General features: G+C 42.4%; 1 protein-coding gene across 6 annotated transcripts in view; it reads left to right on the forward strand.

Moving 5' to 3' along the window:
• KCNJ15 (potassium inwardly rectifying channel subfamily J member 15) overlaps nt 1–15,635 on the forward strand; it is a 56,858-nt gene that overhangs the window by 25,987 nt on the left and 15,236 nt on the right. For 3 of the 6 annotated variants that reach the window (XM_028166871.2, XM_057544834.1, XM_028166874.2), the window contains one exon: nt 10,303–10,440. The gene's annotated coding sequence lies outside the window, so the exon portion shown is untranslated. Of the gene's footprint in view, nt 1–7,734; nt 7,822–10,302; nt 10,441–15,635 lie in introns of those variants that run through there. The other 3 variants (XM_028166870.2, XM_028166873.2, XM_028166872.2) reach the window with 2 other exon arrangements.

The raw sequence follows: 15,635 nt of genomic DNA on the forward strand, positions 1-15,635 counted from the left end.
TAAGCGGCGCTCTGAATCCCCTCTCCTCGCACACCAGGAAACAAAGAGGCAAGAACAAGTCTCTTGCCTGTTCGGCAGCTGCAGACTTTTTCCCGGACTCCCTCCCGGCTAGCCATGGCGCAGTAGCCCCTTCAGGCTGTGTTCACGCCGCCAACCCCAGTCCTCTCCCTGCGATCCGACCGAAGCCCGAGCCTCAGCTCCCAGCCCCGCCCGCCCCGGCGGGTGAGCAGAGAAGCCTCTCGGCTGGTGAGTGCTGCTCGGCGCCGAGCCTCTGTGCAGGAATCTCTCCGCTTTGCCCTCCGCACCCCTGTGGCTGCGCTCTCCTCCGTGGCTCTGAAGCTTCCTCCCCACCATCCCCTGTCTCCAGCAGTGAAGGGGCTTCCTAGTGTGTGGAAACCTTTCCGCCTTCACAGCTCCCTCCCCGAGGTGCAGGTCCCTTCCCTATTCTTTTGTCTCTGTTTTTTCTTTTTTCTTTTGCCCTACCCAGGTATGTAGGGAGTTTCTTTCCTTTTCTGAAGTCTGAGGTCTTCTGCCAGTGTTCAGTAGGTGTTCTGTGGGAGGTGTTCCTCATGTAGATGTATTTTTGATGTATTTGTGGGGAGGAAGGTGATCTCCATGTCTTACTCCTCCACCATCTTGAAGCTATCTCTCCATGGCCTTTTCAAATCTCTTTCCAGTATAGCTTCCCATCTGGCCTCGTACTACCTTTCTACAGGTACTACTACAGTGATGTCCAACCATGGATACACATTAGAAGCAAAAGGGGAGCTTGGAAAAAGTACCCAAACTCAGTCTCATACTCATATGTCTCCCCCTCAGCCACCTCCTTGAGAGATTCTGATTCAACTGACCTATAGTGGAGCCAAGGTATTAGGGCACTTTAAAATTTCCCCAGGTGCTTCTTACATGCAGCCATAGTTGAGAATCAGTGATATGCCCTTTGATCCAATCAAATGAGTGTACTTAGCAAAGTACTTTACCACCACCCCATACTTTTGCCTGAGCAATTCCCCCTGACAGCAGTTCTCTTTGCTCTATTCTTCTTCCTACAGAAAATGCAAGAAGACTTCTGTAATTCTTCCCACTGGAAAGAATCAATCCTTTTCCTGGAAATTGTTAGTACATTTTCATGTATTACATTCATTCATATCAGCAGGGAAGACTCTGTGTTAGATAAGGACAATACAGAGTGTTAGAATAAGATAAGGTCCCTGTCTTTACATAGCTGCCCATCTTGCAGAATAAGAGAAACACATGAACCAACAAATATCATAAGTTTTATGATAGCAATATGGAAGTGTCCATGAGATAATGTTAGGCATAAAAGGCTCTATTCTTCCTGGTGCAATAACAATGTATGTATATGTCATCGGTGTATGTTTGAGGGCAAGGACCATGCATCATTCACCTTTATGTATTGCAAAGACCACATTTCTCTTACAATAGTGTTAAATGTTTGCTGAATCAATGAATGAGTGAGTGAGTGAATGAGTGAATGAGTAATATGTTGGTGATTAGGAGTCATTGGGAAATAGTGTCAGCTTCAAGGGAGTAATGCCATAGTTCAGTGCCTGCCCACGGTGGACGGTGTCCCACTGGAGTTCAAAGACTCATGTCATCGTTTTCAGTCCTGAGCTGTGTGTGAGTTCTACAATTTCCCTCAACCATCCATTCCATAGTTTATTTTAAATGGTCATAAGAAGATCTTATTAGAAACTAGGTCCATTCTCTCATGACTAGAAGGTGGTAATGGTCTGTCCAAAATAATACTTAGCACCTTTGATTTTAATAAGCAAATCCTAGAGATCAAATGGGATGGTTTGATGGCTGATGGGAAGAACTGGGGGTGGGGGGATTAGAAGAAACAACTGCCCACCCTACAGATCCATGAGACTTACTCCTTCCCTCTTGAACTTGCCATGGTCTTCAAGTTGTCTTTGGGCCTCTTAAAGATATTGCTGAGAAAGCTGCTAAAATGGCCACCAAATAAATGAAGACGAATAGGGCCCTGCAATAATTTCCAGGCTGATTGGGGTGGGGCTAACAAGTGAAGAACAAATGCACATGTGAAAGTAATTGTGCTTCTCCAGTGGAAACCTCTAATCCTTGAAGCAATTAATCATACCCTAAGAAGTAAACCGTTCTCGGGGAGAAAGCCATCTCTGAACATCCACGTACTTTGAGGACACTGGTGAACCATAGCGTAAGAGTCATCAACTGAGTGAGCTGAAAGGGTTAGCCCAGCTTCCGGGAGAGTCTGAGTCAGGAGAGATAAAAGGAAGTGTTTCCTAATCCAGAGGATTTCAACACCATGGAAACTCATTTCCCACAGAAATACAACAATGTGCAAATATAAATCATTTCCAAAAAAGCCGTTTAGAAAACTTCACATGTCATGATAAATGCATTGAAACTGCTCACATGTTTTTGGCCATGTCTTTGACATTTATTCATTCTTTAATTTATGGATTGAATATTAATTAATATTAATATTAATTAATCCATTTATTCATTTATTTGATGACTCATTTATAGAGTCATGAGTATGAGTTATTATTTTTTTGTTTGAGCATCTACTATATGCCAGGGGCTGTGTTACTGTGGGTACAAAGATGAACATGGCCTAATCCCTGCCCTCAGAGAACTAGCCATCTATAAGGGAAGAAGAAACATGAAGAGAAAATCATACTGTGGTGAGTGTATTGATATTACCGTTTATAATGGTAAAGGAGAGGCAGGATCTTAAATGAAGATGCAGGGGAGGAGTGAGCCAGGGGAAGAACCATGGGGACAATTGAGGGATCTGGTTCTAGGATGGGGTTTTCAGGCAGGGGAGACATTGGGGGCAAAAGCAGGTAGAAAAGTGCGGGGCAGTGTGCAGTGTGTGGAGAAGTGGAAGCTGCTTGGCATTGTTGAAGTGTGAATGGTGGAGAGAACGTCCAGAGGTGTGACCAACATGGTAGCCAGAAGTCTTGGACGTTGGGTAAACAGTGTATAGACTTTATCATGTGAGAACTGAAGAATGATTTGAGGGTTGGCACAGGGAACCGACACGGACAAGTTCTAACTTTTGAAAGGTTATATTTGCGGTTAGAGAGATTGGCTCTGAAAAGGGGTCAGAGTGGAGAGGGGTAAGGAGGGGCCAGGGATGCAGTGAGCAGGGTGAAGCCATAAAAGGGCAGGGGAGCAGGGGGTGGAAACAAAAGTTATTCGGGAGATAAATCTGGATGACATGTGGCTGTGGTCATGAAGGAAGGGGGAGGGGAAGCAGACTCCAGCATCTGGGTTGAGTGACAGTGGAGACACTCACAGAAATAAATGATATAGGACCAGGAGCAGTTTGGAGTGAGGGTTGTAGGCAGCGCAGCACAATGTACCCCCAGGGAACACTGACTTTGTAGGCACGATACCATCCATGTCTTCCATTGGTAAGCAGCTGCGTGTGCTACAGGAGACTGAGTCAAAGTGATTTTCCCTCAACTTAGCTCATCAATACAACCAGTATGTAGGAGATTTTCTTTGGAGACCCCAGACTGCTTTTCCAAAACTGGAAGAGTCCAAGCTCCCTTTGCTTCCATTCATGCATTCACTTATTCATACATTCACAAACATGAAGCCCCTGCTAGAACCTAGGCACCAGCATAAACCAGATAATATATGGTAGTTCACATTCCAATGAGAGGCAGTGGGGTATGATGGATAGAGAGCTGGCTTTTGAGTCAGACATACTAGGATCTAAATGTTGTCACCGCTGCTGACTAGGTGTGTGACCTTAGGCACACTCTCTAACTTATCTGAGCCTCCATTTACTTGTTTTGACCAGTGTTCCTCTGAAGTTTGGAGTTCAGGTATATGAACTACCAACACGATGCTGATCACCTATGTTCTCCACTACTGGTAGCTGTTAGTTTGATAATTATTATTGCAATTAGATATATACAAGTAAACACTTCCACTAGACTGAGATAAATATTCTGGGAGATAGAACCACAGGGAAAGCACCGAACCCGTGAGAACAAGCAGAGAAAGCACCTACATAGAATGGGCCATGTCTCAAAAAAATAGATATGAGAAAGCAGGGAAAGAAAGGAAGAGGGCTTCCAGCAGATGGCTTGGTATATTTCAATGCCTTGAATCAATCAATAGAGGACCAACCCATCTGGGCCACTGAAAGTCATTCATCACGGAGCAGGCTGCAGAATGGCTGGTGTCAAGGCTAAAATGTAGGCGGGGCCAGTTCCTGAAGGTCTCACATACCATGTTCACAAGGTCAGGAGCTGAGGCTTTGGTCTGTAGATAATGGGGGCGTCACTGGGCTGGGCAGCTGAGGAGTATTTAGGGAGATCACAGAGGCTGCCCTATGGGGGATGCTTTAGAGGGAGGACAACTTGCTGGAGTCACTGAAGGAAGGATGTGCATCTAAACCAAGGAAGTAGAAGTGGGAAGGGAGAGGCGACAGCTTCAAGGGATATCGAGATAAACTAGGGGTAATTCAGTATCTTTCAGTGCCTGAGGGTCTACAGGAGGAGGGGAGCTGACCTAGACAGTGGATAATGAAGCTAAGCTGTGGTCAATCAAATGGGACAACAGAATCATTCCTTGACTTGCAGTGGTGTTCTTGCAGGGGAGAGGGAGGCCTGGGATGGAGTTGCAAGGTCTGGGCTTCCTGAACAATAAAGGTGGCATCTCAAGCCATGGGAGTGGGTACGGGACTGTGTTTAGTGAGAAGAAAATGATTCGGAGTATGGGGCCACGGGGAAAATACCATTTTAAGGAGCTGATGGGAGAGGAGGAGTCTAAAATAAAACTGAAAAAGGGCCAGAAAAGTGGGGAGAAGTTGGGAGAAGACTGTAGCAACTGTCTGAAATGCTACGGAAGTGTCAAGTAGGTGAAGAATGTGCCCACCTGCCCACCGGCTGTGCTGATGGAGCAGAGTGGTGGCCGAGGACTATCCCCCCGGGTTGAAGAGTCATCACACAGCCACCAAAGGCATGGAGGCAAAGCATCATTTCCTTCCTTCTTAAAGCTCTTCTCCACAGCCATCCATTCTGTTCCCTGAAGTCTGGCTTTGTGATACAAGATATACACCTTGTCTCTCCCCACAACCCAAAGAGGGGTGTTTTGGCCCTTTTCATTTCATGACCTTTATCACCAATGATCAAGAGGAAACAAAAGATGGCGCACAGAACAAACAAGAGGGTCGTGCCCAGGTCTTTCAACCACGGTCCCGTTCCCAATTTCACCCCCCAAAAATTGGATCTCTCACCTGAAAATAGCGCTGAAGATAGATCCAGGATAAAACATTAAGAATTGGCCAAGAAGTCTAAATTCAGGGGCCAGCTCATCTCAAGTGGACAACTCAAAGGCCTCTTGGAATTTCCTCTTCCGTCCTCTTGTCTCCATTTTCTTTGTTAATCTTGAACATGTGCCCTTAGGTGTTGAGGTGGTTAGAGGCTGAGTCCTGTTGGGCTGCGTTACGTTTGTGTGGAGAGTGGACCTAGAGTCAGAAGAAGCATCTTTCTAATTCAACTATACGTCACTTTTAGTTGACACCAGTTACACAGTGGAAAAGCTGTTAGATATTCAAAAATGCATTTGTAACCACTATTGCATAGTAAACCAGCTCAGAAATTAAGCTAAGGCATATGGTTCAAATTAGACCAAAGTTGTCTTTCGAAAGTTCTATGGGACACACAAACATGAATTGTTGGGTAGACTTTGCAAATTAAGAGAATCATTTTATTTGTCAAAAATGTGTGTGTGTATGAGTGTGTATATTCACTCACAAATATTCATTGGGGGCTCTATGTATGTGTTTTTTTTCTTCTCTTCTTTTGGACAGAGAGCATTTGTAACCCACTGACTCCCGACATCAGGGTCCCATTAGGGTGAGGGTGTATGGATTTTGCCATTTTTAGTCAGAAACTCCTGACTTAGCGCTCTGCCACTTAACGTTAGCACCCCAGGATCTTTGACCATTAGAAGTGGTCAAGACCTTGGTTTCCAGCTATGCTTCTTGTAAAGGAAGTTCCCAGATAGAGGCCAAACACTGGAAAAGAATTGCTGACTCCAGGACTGTTTTGTAAGACTGTACGGTGATTTATAAACAGTGGGGGTTTTTTCGCCTTTTTTTTTTTTTTTAATGAAGTCGTCTAGTGCCCTTGAACTTTCTTGCACAGGTAAAGCCATGTGCCAGCATGCTCCTTGGAGGCCCCTTTCTCTGTGAGAGGAGTCAGGCTTCATGTCCCCACAGCTTCCTTTGCTTGGAATGAGTTACCTTCTCTCCTCTGCTCTCGAGCAGTGCTAGCTACGGCTATCTGTGGGAGTCACCAATAAACAGTTATTGGAACCACCTTCTGTGTTCCATGCTGTGTGGTTCAGATGAGGAACCAGGGCTGCAAAAGGCTGATTGCAATCCAAAGTGTAGCCACCTCCAGCCTCAGCATCACATCACCTGGGAGTTTGCTAGAAATGCAGATTCTCAGACCTCAGTCCAGATCTTCTAAATCAGAATCTGCATTTTAACACAATCCCCAGGGAACCTGTCTGCACATGAAAGTTTAATAAACACTGGTCTAGAGCAGTGGATTAAAAAATGTACAGTCCCTCTCTGTGCGTGCACAAACACACACACACACACACACACAAGAACACTTTGGGATATAAGTGCATCATATATAAATTTTTTGTCCTTTACTAGTATATGATGTACATTTAAAAATATGCACAAAATACAAACATTTAAAAGGATGAAGCAGAAGCTAAATGTGAATAATTCTATTACTTTCTTATTGTACCCTCTTAGGTTATTGGGGTACAATACTTTGGAGACCCCTGCTCTAAGGAAGCAAATAGAGAGCTGAAAGGAATCTTAGAACACTTTATATATGATGGTCAGGGTTCTTAAGACCTCAGGGAACACAAAACACACATAGAAAGTAATTTGTTGGGCTAAATTGAATATATGTATGCCACCCATAGGTAAAGCCATATCCCCAGCATATGCATTTATATTTAGTGTTTATCGATTTCATAAGGTTGAGAAATGTAAAACCCATTTTTCTCTTCAAAGTAAGATGTTGTAGGATGTTCTTTGGGCTATGAATCAAAATAGGAAGTCTAAATCTTTGTTTTTTAGTTTAGTCATTCAAGTCAGTAACGTATTTGGTATCCTCTCTGACGCACCTAGCTTTGGACTAGCTTCCCCTCTGACCTAGAACATCATTTAAATGAGTTACATTAGTTACTAAATCTGGATGGCTGTGAGTTCATGTGAACAGCATCTCTGACCGCCCTGTTTCTTTCTTACCATGTAGCAGGCCTTGTGTTGGCATTGGGGTTAAAAGACAAATTGATCACCCCACAGAGCCTGGTTTAAGGAGAAAAAGAAGCTTCACAACAAATCATTACAGCAATACATAAGTCTTATCTTTCAGTGTGGACAACTTGCAAAAGGCAGAAGAGAGGAGTAAGAGGAGATTCCTCTGGAAGTTGAAGGAGGTGACATTTGAGTTGGGCCCTAAGGGATGAATAGGAGTTTGCCAGGCACAGGGCACAGAGAAGGAATTTGGAGTAAAGGGACCTCCCTGAGCAAAGGCATTGGGCAGGAAACCTGCTTTATCAGCGTTCCTCTTGGGTGAAGTGCAAACTCTTCTAACTCAGTCAGTTAAATGAAATAATTTAAATTGACATGAAATAATAACCCTCAACACTTACTGAACAGTAGGCTCTTGGGTTTGTACAATCGAAACGACTCTGAGAGTAAGTTATTTCATATGGTTTGGCCACGACAGTGTGTGGAAAGTTTCTCAGCAGAGCACAGTAAGTACTTCTCATTTACAGTAAAATCTGGAATGTTTGGGAAAGGTCTGTGCTAGAGAAATTGAATTTTCAGATTAACTGCATAAAAATGGAAAGTCTGGTTTAAAAAAACCTTACTAATTTTGTTTTCCTTTGAAGAGATAACTGCTGTTAACATTTTAGGGACATTTCATTTTAATCTTATCTAGTAAGAGAAAAGCAGAGCACTTATCCTGTCTTTTCAGCTTTACATAATGCCTTTTTTTGGGGGGTTGGCCATGCCATGCAGCATGTGGGATCTTAGTTCCCTGACCAGGGATTGAACCTGCACCCCCTGCAGTGGAAGCGCGGAGTCTTAAACACTGGACCGCCAGGGAAGCCCCCCATAATGCCTTTTTAAAATTTAACATTTTAGCACTTTGCCATGACTTAAAGACCACATAAATATTTCAGCTTATAAATATTTTGTACATTTTAAATCATTTCTGTATTATTGATGATCCAGGTTGGTTTGGAGGTTTTAATATTATAACTAACGCAGAGAACACTCTTACACATAATCCTGATGCATATTTCTTATTAGTTCTTAGACATACATTTGCTGGGTCAAAGATTATGAATAATAAATAGTTTTAAACTTTGGTTATACATTGTCAAATTGCCTCCAAAACAGCGTGGCCAAATTACTCTATCTGAGGCCATGTATGAAGCCATTCGTCTCTGCATGCTTGTGGATACAGAATGTTGACGTGTCTTTTAAAACCTCTGATTATCTGATCAGTGAAAAGCTGTGTTTCTTGGACCCCTGGCTCCTTCTTGTTCTCATTTGCCAGTGTCTCCTGCTCTGCCTGGCCCTGGGGCTGCCCACGACTCAGTCTGGGACCGCTTCTCCCACACCCTACGTCTAGGAGAATCTCATTCACTTACATATTTCACTTTCTATTTGTAGACTTGAACAGTAAAGGCATCTCTCCTGCCCAGCCCTCTCTTTTGAACATCAGACCCATCAGGACAGACCCCAGATCACATCTGAGGCAGCCCTAGTGCATTCCCTCGAATCTCACCCCCAAGGCTGGATCCTGTTTCAGTATTGGGATTGTGTACCAGAGCGAGCTCCACACTGATATAACATTAAGACATTCTAACAACGTGGGTGTCTGATAACGGATGAGTGGTTTTTAGCTACAGAGGAAGTTCCAGTGTCCTTGGAATCAGTAACGTACCCACCTCCAATCCATCTCTTTTTCATGCCAGAAAGTCAGGGGTCATCTCTGAGACCCCGTCTGCCTCTCCACCCACGCCCCACCCACCTGTCAGAGCCGCCTACTGACTCCATCTGGAACGTGAAACTCAGAGCCCCTGGCTCCTCTCCTCTGATTGCAATCCAAAGTGTAGCCACCTCCAGCCTCAGCCTCAGTCCTGGTCCGCACATCCCTAATTTTAGCTTGGATTACTGAAAGCACCTGATAACCCAATTTCCAGCATCTACGTTTGCCTCTTTCCAATCCATTCCCCGTGTCATGTCACAGAAGATGACTTTAAAAGGCAAGTCTGATCCTACCTCTTCCTTGATTGAAACCCCAAGATGCTGCTCGTTCAGCTAAGATGGTGCTGATGGTCCTCAAGGGCCCCACAGAGCCCTGCATGGTGTGGCTCGGCCCTAAGCTCCTGTTCCACCCCCTCCACGCTCCCCAACTCAACACCCTTCCTCACTTCCTGGAAGGCAAGCTCCAGGCCTTTGCAAATGCCATGTAGCCCTGTGCCCAGAACACTCATCCCTCTCCCAGGCTGCCTCCTTACCTGCCAAGTGCTCGTCCTTCTTTATGTCTCCACCTTAAGGCCACCTCCCCAAGGAAGTCTTCCTGGAACCCCAGGCTAGGACATGTTGTACACCCCATGTTCTATTCTAATGATTTATTAAATACCTCTCTTCCCTGCTCTACTGTAAACTACATGAAAGTGAGGACCAAGCCAGTCTTTCTCCCTGCTGGATCTGCAGGCCCCTGCACACTGCAGCGCATAGTAGGTGCTCAGTAAACTCTTGGTGTACAAATTAATGAATAATTATTGAAATATCTTCAAGTTTTTTTACCTTTTAATTTCTTTTTGAATTGTTTACTTATAAATGTTACTGTTTGGGGGGAAAACAGTAATTTATTGACTTCTAAGAACTTTCTGTCATCTGTGGTAAATTTCCTTTGGGTAAGTCATATTTTGTGTGTTTTGTTTATTGTAAACACATAACGATAACAGCTAACTCATATAATTATTAGTGTGAACAGGCAGAGTTTTATGGTGCTTTATATGTTTTAACCTCACACCACCCTATGAATGGGCATGATTATTAGCACTAGTTTGCAGAGGATGAAACTGAATCTCAGAGGGGTTAAGTAAGTTGTTGAAAGTCACACAGCAACTAGTAACAGAAGCAGAACACTGTACTCTTAACCTTTACACTACGCTGCCTCTGAAGAAGTGTTTAATTTTTTTTTTTTTTTTAAGTACAGAGGAGGTAATATTCAACCTGCCCTTTGAAGAACAGGTGGAATTTGACGGAGAAGGAAAGAGCAGGACGAGCACCCTCAGGAAGGAGCAGCTGCTGGTCATGGAGCCATGAACACGTTGAGCAGTCGGGAAAAGGTAAGTACACACCAGGCTAAATCCTGGAGGCAACAAAGCTGAAGAGGGTACGAGAGCCAGGGCTTAGAAGAGCCTTTTGCTTTGCAAAGGGGATGAGGATTTGTCCTGTCAGCAGTAGAGGCTGCTGGAGGACTTATAAAGGGAACTATTGTCTGCATTACTCTGTAGATGAGTATGCTTCCTTTTTTCCTGGTAAGAGATATGATGAAATCATGGTAATACAAAGTTGCATGCAACCGAATAGTGTATTAACTGTAAAAATCCAGCTTCACAGTTCTGAGAAATGCAGCCCTTGAGGCTGTGAAGACAGAGGATTACGTGTGTACCTGAGCTGCTCTTTCCTCCTTTGTTTCCATGTAAGAAACTGTACCATCATGTCCAGAGGAGGGCGTGTTGGACTGTCTCCCCATGGGTATCGTTGCTCCAATGACGTGAACACCAATGGAATGGTCACTGCCAACACTAGTGCCCCCAGTGATGTCCTAGTGGAAAGGCAGTTAACTGCAATTCTGTGAAATATCTCAACTATTCTTCCAGAAGTAACAGCATCTTTGTTATCAATGGCAAGGGAGTGTTTGTAGGGAAATCAATCAAGAAGGATTCAGTAGGTTGGCCCGATTTCTGTGACGTTATCAGAATTACTGTATGTAGAAGCCTCACTCACAGCAGGGTTTAGACCCAGGTGCAGGGAGCCTGGAGAGATTCGGGGTAGATTCAGGAGTGTCCATGTCCTAGGATGGTGGGCAGGGGTGGGGGAAGAGGAATTGTTTATTCTCAATCACCTCTTGGACTTTTTCTTTTTTACTATGAATGTGTAACACACCACCATCATTTTAGCCCCAACTGTGACTTAGTCATAGTAGAAGTCACAGTATTTCAACATGTAGTTGCTTCAGAAATCTTGAAATAACATTTCTGCTCACCACCCTTTCAAGATGCTAGCTCTTCTTAATTAATACTTGAAAACAGAGCACAATTTTGTTTTAAAAATATTTTAATGAGTGCATTTTAATATTATTGGTGTCTTTTGTAGTCATATTTATTTTATTTTTATCTATTTAAACACATTCTGAGAAAGCAATCTTAGGTCTTACCTGTCTGCCATAAAGAGCTGTAACACAAAGATGGTTAAAAATCCCTGAGCTACACAGAGAACAGACTTGTGGTTGCCAAGTGGGAAAGGGGTGGGGGAGGGATGGAGTGGGAGTTTGGGATTAGCAGATGCAAACTATTATATATAGAATATATAAACAGTGAGGTCCTACTGTATAACGCAGTAAACTGTATTCAGTATCCTGTGATAAACCATAATGGAAAAGAATATGAAAAAGAATATATATATATATATATATATATATATATATATATATATACATATACACGTGTGTGAATCACTTTGCTGAACAGCAGAAATTACCATAACATTGTAAATCAACTCTACTTTAATAAAATAAATTTAAAAAAAGAATCCCTGAGCTAAAATATTAAAAATGAGACCAGCTTACTAGACTTACTAGACTTCCTGACACCCTCTGATGTACCATGCGTGAAAAAGCTTTCATCCCATAATGGTTAGAATTGTTTCCAGGAGTCCTAGTACTGGGAAAATCTGGGTTGTTGTTCTTCTAAGAAAGTTGTCTGTATATTGAACCTTGTCTTTGAGTTTTTTGACCTTCTGAGCTACTGTTGAACATCGATCTGCTCTTGCCTAGGGATGCCAGATTTAGCAAATAAAAATATGGGACTCCTTTGTACTATATCTATATGGTACATATATATGGATTTCAAATAAACAGTGACTGATTTTGAGAATAAGTATAGATCAAGTATTGCATGAGACATACTTCAACTAAAAATTATTTGTTGTCCACCTGAAATTCAGTTTTAACTCAACATCTTGTATTTTACCTGGCAACCCTAAAAACACCAAAATTGGGCCAGTATCCCCCAACGAATTAACTACAGATTGTTAGAAAGTGTTTTCTTACACTGTTTACTGATGGAGATTAGTTAGCTGCCAAAGGTCTCAGACTTAGATTAAATGTGAAGGTATTTTGAAGTTGAAATTTTCTTATTATCACCCAGTGATCACAAACATCTGTGTTTTCAACTTTGGGACAAGCAGACAACTCAGAAATATTACCAGTCCTTAAAGTACATTTACCACCATCCAAGAATTTTGGTGTTAACTGTGTCCCCCGAGATGCTGTGATAATCCAGTTTCTGTATCAGAGAAATGTGGTCAAAGTTTAGACTGACAGTGAAACTGAATTTCCAAACCTTTTGACACTCATCCCGTTGTTAAATATTTTGGTTCCAAATCAAGCAAAAGTCATAATTTCCTTTGTCTGGGATGAGATTCCAATCATGAAAATAAGGAACATAGAAATCACCAAGGAGGAGAATTTCACCCTCGCATCCAGGTGAATCACACCAAAGCCCATTAATCATCAATTGATCGAGGCCAACAATTCCAAATTTATTTTTAACAGAAGAAAAAGTAGTCAGCATGAAGCCAGAAAACAAACCGGCCTGAAGTCGGTATGTATATTTATAATGTGATATACTTTCTGTGTTTCTATGCCTTCATCATAGTAAAAAATATTATAAATGTGAGACAAAGAAAGATAGATGTGAGTGGTTAAAGGCAGTGGGTTCAATGTCTTAGTGAATGAGAAACTTATTTAGGGAAAAATCAATCTGAGTGTTGCAAATTATATAATGATGCAATGTAAAAATGCAGTGATCTAGCCTCAAGCAACTTTTGAAGGACAGAGATGCGGGTTTGAGAACACAAACTTGCTTGCTTGCTTTCCGTTTTTTTCTTTGTCTTTTAGTGCTCTGACTATGCCCAGTTTGAAGTTTCATTAAATAGGATATACTAAATAAAATACTTGTTTCTCTACAAGTACCATCTGCAAAAATAGATCCCTTCCGTTCTGAATTATTTCCAGCTTCCGGGTTATGATCAGACAAACCCAAATGCTCTACATTTTCATCTCCTTATCTAAAGGGAACAATGTGGAGCCATCTTCTCTGTGTTACATCTGAACTAATCCAGACTAGAATAGTAAGTAAGATTCCATGAGCTAGTTAAATCTCTTCCCTAAAGAGAAAATTGGGGGCAGTGCATTAGTGAGGCTAACGCAGTCCAATCCGCCCTGTCTTTTTTCTCCACTCAGACATAAATTTTCCTGTTTTACCAGTCATCTTACAACAATGCATGTCCAAGCCATGCTGTGATTAGAGGGGAGTATATGCTTATTACCCAAGTTCTTCACATGTTGGAGCACGGAGAGACCAAGGGTGGTAAACCAAAGGAAATTTCCATTTGCTTTTTAGCTGCTGCGCATTCTTACTCTATAGGAAAGTTAGCTGTTATTAAGTAATGATGTTCAGCTGAAGTTGGTCACTCGTAACAACAGACAGATGTAAAATGTTTTATTTGGGTTAGCCAACTCTCTCCCAAATAAAGGGCCTGAAATTGAACTGTCTTTACAAAAATATTCAGCAAATGATACCTTATTCCAGTGCTCGAATTCTTTGCCATGGAAAATGGGAAATGAGTCTCCTAGTGAACCCAGTATCTGTTTAAACTTGCCTTTGCCCAGAGAAAACTTGATGTTCTATGGAATGAAAATAATTTTTAATGAATCTACATTGAGGAGTAAAGCGTATAACTATGCAAACCAAAGGATTTTTTTTAGTTACTTATGGAATTTGAAACAATAATAATGAAATGGAAACATAGGAAAAAGGCTAAATATTTGACCACAGAGGCAAATTGGATCATTAGATGCTCACATGCAATGTAAAATGTGGGATTTGTCTTTAAAGCAGTACTTGTTGCTTTTCCAATGTATAATAAGGCAAAAGAAAGACTTTGCCAGTTCTCCAAGCCATCACTTACAACCTCCAGCCACATAATCCTTTAGGAAGTTGGGTGTTTTTAAGACACTGGTTTTGATTCAGTGGCTCGAGTGTGGGACCCAAGAGCTGGGATTTCTTTTCTTTTTTTTTTTTTAACATCTTTATTGGAGTATAATTGCTTTACAATGGTGTGTTAGTTTCTGCTTTATAACAAAGTGAATCAGTTATACATATACATATGTTCCCATATCTCTTCCCTCTTGCGTCTCCCTCCCTCCCACCCTCCCTATCCCACCCCTCTAGGTGGTTACAAAGCACTGAGCTGATTTCCCTGTGCTATGTGGCTGCTTCCCACTAGCTATCTGTTTTACGTTTGGTAGTGTATATATGTCCATGCCACTCTCTCACTTTCTGATTAACATTATTAAGTGATGCTGGAGCTGCAAGCCTTTTATTATATGCTGTCCTGTTTTCAGGGTCCAGGGAGATGGATAGTTCATCTCAAGGTATTTCATGACCACAGAGAAAGATATCTGCCCATCAAATGGACTCATAAAGCCTTGTTTCCATCCCTACTCCTGCCACTGGCTCAGTGACTTTGAATAAATCACTCAACCTTTGTGATCCTTTTTCCCCAGATATAAAGTGCAAAGTTTAAACCAGATCAGCACTCCTTGGAGTGTTCCCACATGTCAGATAAAGGCCAGATTTACAGAGTTAAGCATGTTTCTTTGCTGTAGAACTTCTCAGACCCTGTAATATACAAATGTGCTGTGTGAGTCTCCAGTGGGTGGGGACAATGGGGTGCTTGGAGGTTCTGTAGGCAAAGCTTCCCCAAATTACCTGACCACAAATTGCTTTATTTGTGGAATACCTATACCACACACTTAGGGGAAGCCTGAGCAAGAGAACTGCTAAGGTTCTTCTATTAGCTTCAGCTCCCTCAGCCCTGAAATCCAGGATCTTTCTTCCGGCCTCTGATGTTCTTAGCCAGCGAACCCCGAAAGCAACTGTAGGATGATATCCATCATCCAAGGAAGAAAACTTAGAGCAATTTTAAACCAATTGCTTTCCTTTTCTCCCAAATTCTCATTTTTCCCTTCAAGACAATTCACCTGAACTTTTATCCCCTGGGACACCTTTCCTGGCTAACTGAAAACTCCACCCGACAGCTACCATATTTGTACATTCAGCCCCACTGATTTTCTCTTCCTTCTCACACCGAAGGGCCCACTCCTTGGCTTGAAAGTAATGAGGCTGAACTTTTAGGCAACCCAGTTTACCTGCTTGTGAATTTCCCACAGATTCTGTATAACTCTAAGCGG

Source organism: Balaenoptera acutorostrata, chromosome 4 (genome assembly GCF_949987535.1).
Source record: "Balaenoptera acutorostrata chromosome 4, mBalAcu1.1, whole genome shotgun sequence".
Lineage (NCBI taxonomy): Eukaryota > Metazoa > Chordata > Mammalia > Artiodactyla > Balaenopteridae > Balaenoptera > Balaenoptera acutorostrata.